This window comes from Cebus imitator, unplaced genomic scaffold (assembly GCF_001604975.1).
Source record: "Cebus imitator isolate Cc_AM_T3 unplaced genomic scaffold, Cebus_imitator-1.0 Scaffold167, whole genome shotgun sequence".
Classification (NCBI taxonomy): Eukaryota; Metazoa; Chordata; class Mammalia; order Primates; family Cebidae; genus Cebus; species Cebus imitator.
In genome coordinates, this window is record NW_016107482.1 from 4,431,315 (window position 1) to 4,436,666 (window position 5,352).

Genomic DNA, 5,352 nt, shown 5'->3' on the forward strand with positions numbered 1-5,352 from the left:
AAAAAAACAAACAAACAAAAAAAAAACAAACAAAAAACCATATACCTTGCTGAAAACTGAAAAATGCTCACCTTTTAATCACCGCATAGAAACACAAACTTGACAGTGAAGAATGCACAAAATTAAGCAATGAACAAGGTTAACTAATGAAGAATTATCTTTCTAAGAGAATAAGAAGAGTCCCCCTGCCCCCGCAACCTGGACCACCTCCATTGTTTTCTAACATATCCCCTGGTCCACCCAAGTAGTCATTCCCATACCCCCTCCATTCTAATTTCTTCTCAAAGCATTGAATGCTTTTCCCACCTCTTTCTCATATGTCCTTCAATGTCAAGTTCAATTCACAGTCAGTGTCTCTGAGGAATTTCCTCTTAACCTAGTCTACCTCATTAATTTAGAGCTCAGCAGAGAAAAAGAGGCACTCTTCAAGAACAGTTGTCTAAAGGATCACCAGAGTGATTCAAAGACAAGATGGTAGAGTCCAATTATGTCAAAGCAGATTCACTTTTATCCATGTGTTTGGGCCTCAATGGAAGATTGCATTTGTTCAGTATCACTCAGTATTTTCCTGCTTTGTTACATTATTGCTTCAACGCATAATATTTCTCACCCACAAGTCAAAACAATAAAGTTTATATATAAGTTTTTGGAAAGCAGCAAATCTATTTTACAATTCTCTTTTATTCTCCCTTTCCCCTGTTATAGGATCAAGTACAGAATTATACATACAATGTGATAATTTTACTTAACCAAACAACATTAACAAATCAATTGTATGGTGAGTTTCAGTGGCGCTAATGACGCTATACAAAGAACAGTCACTTAGTATCATGAGGTCTCCTTCAAAGGATAAAAATGTGTTCCAAGCAGCTTCATTTCACTCAGACTTCATAAACCTATCATTCAAAAATGAATTACATATATATGTGTATATATGAATTGCTGAAAATGTGTAAGCAATGGGTATTAGTCAGCATAGCCTAGGTTATGCTGCCATAGCAAACAGTCCCCAAAATGCAGCTTTTTAAAACACACTTTGATTCTGCTTATGCTGTATGTCCCCAGTGGGTTGGTGGCGGTTTCATGATACTAAACGTTTGGGTTAAGGGAGGCTCCACTATCTGGTAAAACACCATCTGTGGTTTGCAGCCTCCTCTATTGCTATACCAGGGTAGAGAAAAGGTAGCAAATTACACTTGGGTTTTTTTACTTCTTTAGCCTGGAAAGGAGATGGAGCACCTCCTGATAGTTCATTGGCCAGAAGTGGCTGTGTGGCCCTCTCTACTTGAAAGAAAACTGAGAAACAAAGAAGAATCAATAAAATATTTGTTGACTACTACTGTCTTTGGCACTTGGTGTAAAAACCATTCTCGGAATCTTCTAGGTGGTCTTTTGTGGTTTAATTTCAGGAACATAGTACACACTAACCTATAAGAGACTTCTAGGGTAAGAAGAACCAAGGAGAGGAGAACTGCTGACCACTATTACATGAAATATTTCTTTTCAGTCAGGTCTCTTTCCTCTTTTCTCTAGTACATTTCCTCTTTCATAAAGACAAAGATAGTGGGGTTTTACTTTTTCTGTGCAATCAAGGAGAAAATTGGATCCATCCAATAATGGGGAATAAATTATTGGATAGAAATTGTTTAGACGGCAAGTAGGTAGAATACGAACTAAATATTTCTAAATTTTTCTAGATTGATTTAGCAGCCACTCAGTCAAAATAGCCAGCTAGTGTGTTGGATACTTTGTCACTGCGTGCACAAAATCAAATAAAACCAGATTCCGACCCAAAGCAAAGAAAATGGGTAAACACACAAAGTCAAGCACACAAGGCATTATCCTAAAATATTCCAAAGAGTTAGGAAAAGAAGAGGATTAGATCTGCAGGTGGACATGAAGGTGAGTGTCTAAGAGGACTTCCTAGCGCAAATGACATTGGAAGAAATTTATAAGGTATAATTCCAAACTTTAGGAAAATGTTCTATTAATTTTTTGAATCTTTCCTGATCACAATAAACTTCTTTCTGAATCCTCTTTCCATTTATTTGCTTAAAAGAAGTGACAGGAACCCATAGTGGTGCCACCTTTTCCTGTTTCCAAATCAATTCAGCTTTGCCTTTCCCAGCTGTTGTGCTGAATTGTGTAGTCTGCAAAGCCAACCTGGAGGCATAGGAAGCCAAGGCAGTTAAAGCCTATTCATCTGACTGCTCCTTTCCCATTTGATGGTTGAGTCAGCTTTTAAAATAATGTTTCTTTTGTTTGTTATTCTCCTTCTTTAGCACTACTGCCAGCTGTACTTTCCACTTCACATGAATTTTGGTCTATTCCAATTTTCCACTTCTCTAACTCTAATCCCACAGTTACAAATGCAATCCCAGGCTACACTAATATCTCTTACTTGCTGGCACTGAAGAGATCAATATTTCAAAATGCCATATGTTTTATAGATCGGCTACTGCATGCATACAAATAATGTGATATTTGAACCATTACAGTGTTTCTAAGTTATATAAACTGGTTGCTGAATAAAGGCAAACTATCTCTCATGGTTAAATTTCCAAAGGTCATCATGATGGCTGACCAATTAGCCAACTGTTGACATGTCTTTTGCCATATTTAAGAGTTTGAGACATGGAAGAGGGTGAGGAATAAAAGAATCACCAAAAATGCCTACAGTATGCTGGATAATTTAATGCTGAACATACTCTTTGGCAGTCCAACATCTCCAGGGTCTTACATGATGTTTTGCTCAATGGCAGCACTCAGTTCCAAAGAGTCTTTTGCTACATCCATTTCTTCACTTATTCATTCAGCAACTGTTCATTGAGCAACTGTATTTCATGACCTGAACTCTCTTCTAGGGATACAATGACAAATAAATATCTTACAAATCTCAAGGTCCACCAGAGTAGTAAAATATGTATGTGGGCGATGAAATATAATAAGGAAAATGATAGAAACACATAGTGCCTTGTGAATTGAGGGAAAACCCCAGCCTAAATAAGCCCAGGAGGCTTCCAGGGGAAAGTGAGGTCTGAGCTGTGTGTTGAAGGTTGAATAGGAGTTATTTACGTAAAACATTTCAAAATGCTTATCTTAGAAAGAACAGTACATGTAGGAAGCTGCATGTTTCAATATGACCAGAACAATTCATGACAGTGGGCATGTATTAGATGCAAATAAAAAAATAAAAAATCATCTATGCTTCAAAAATACTAGTTTTGGGAAGGAACACTGAGGGCAAGAACTAGCACTTGTGAATAACCCACAGTGTACACATATGCAGTTGACACTTCCACATATGTTATTTAGCTTGACCTAAGGACTAGCCCTCAAGGAACATTTAATTAAGGTCCTGCCCTCCTCATTTTGCAAATAAGGAAACTAGGACACCAAAGGATTAAATATTTTTCCTTGAATCTTCCTGAAGTAAATCATAAAATTAGACAACAAGTCTTGGACTCTAAAAGTTTACAAAATGGACCAAAATTCAAACAGAATGATGTATGGAGCCAGATCAAGGAGCATAAATTCTGAGACATAGAAATTTGAAGGAAGGAAAAATGAGCGTTCATAGAGTGAATATGAAAGACTCATGTAGTTGATAAAATGTGAACTTGAAATATAGGATAGAAATTCACCAGGGAAAACAGAAGGAACACGTCTTTACAGGCAGAAAATAAATAGGTGCTTAAAAAGTTAAAGTCATTAATTTATGATTGGAGTTGGTTCTCTTGATGTGCTTTGCCCTTGTCAAAGGACATTGGAGTATTAGACAAATATTTATTGAGTGCCTATGAGACAGGAGACCTGTGCCTTGCACTTTATAAACCTTCTCTCATTTAACCCGCATAACAAACCAATAAGCCTCAGTATTTTCTCACCCATGAAATGGGAGTGAATTCAAAGATAAAACACATTTCAAGTGCATACACAGTGCTTGGCATAGAGCAGATCATTGGTTCACATGACCTTCCTTTGACAGGTACAGAAACCAGGCTTCAGAAAGACTGAATACCTGGTCTTCAATCACACAGTGAGAGGAGAGGAAAAGAGGACTTTAACCCAGGTATGTCCATTACATACCTTCACAGTCTTTCAACAGAGTCATACAAACTCCTTTGACTAGGGCTAAACTGGAGCAGAACTGTTTAATAAACAAGATATGTGCTCAGTGAAACAAGAATACACTATCCACAATGAAAACTCTGTGGTTTGATTATTTCTCACCATCTATTACAGAAATCTTGGGCTTCCTGAAATCTCCATCAATTCCGATTATTTAAAGAACAGATAGATAGGGTCTATGGCCATACCAGCCTGAACACGCCCAATCTCGTCTGATTTCAGAAGCTAAGCAGTGTCGGGCCTGGTTAGTACTTGGATGGGAGACCACCTGGGAATGCCGGATACCGTAGGCTTTAAAAAAACAAAAACAAAAAAACAGATAGATAGATAGGCAGCTAGATAGACACATGATAAATAGACATGTATACTTTAATGTAATTTTACTGCCATGCATGACCACTTTCAGGTGCTTTGTATTTTAAACCTTACCTGTAGTTTGTATAATTAACAAGTAAACACTTTTAGATAATTTTAGCAACCACTGAGCAGGTGAGGTGTTAGAAGGCTCCTAAAGTCATCACACGCAGACTATATACTTTGATTTAGCAAAATCTAAACCATAGGTGAGTATCAAAAGAATATAAAACCACCAGGCTCCACAGAGGCACTGAGGCAATAAAATGAGCCAGTTTTAAGGCAAGAAGAATGACCCCCATTAAAAGGAGTTTTAGAAATTAGGTATGGTAATATGGCCTCAGTCCGTAGGAGCAGTAGTCAAATGAAAATATATTTAAAGAGTGGTTCTGGCCCCTGTGGTATGTGTACCCTGGGAGAGCCATCATCTCTTTGATAACTTTGCTGTATTTCTTCAACACATTATTGAAAACTGTTTAATGAGCAGTTTCCCTCAGAGAAGATATCAGATTCTCAGGAAGCAGTTGCCACGACAGATACTCTTTAAAGCCTGATGAAATTATGTTTATTCTTTTACATTTCTTCCCGGGGCAGTTGAAATGGTGGTGTTTTCATTTTCTTTCAGAAATATATTTCTGCATATGGAAACAAGACACATTCAAGGTAGAAAATTTGAAAATAAAAAAGCATAAAGAACAGCAGAGATCAATGTGATCTCTCTCTCCAAACATAGAGGTAACTATTAATATTCTGTTATATTACTTTCTAAATTTGAATTTCTGCATCATTCTTATATGAGTAATATTAAATAGACATATGTTAGTCACATTTTTATACTACATCAATTTTGCATCTCACTTGGTTTTT

At 36.9% G+C, this 5,352-nt stretch overlaps 1 pseudogene; it reads left to right on the top strand.

The window, feature by feature from the left end:
• Positions 1-4,305: 4,305 nt before the first annotated feature.
• On the top strand, positions 4,306-4,424 carry LOC119473559 (annotated as a pseudogene).
• The last annotated feature ends 928 nt before the right edge of the window (positions 4,425-5,352 follow it).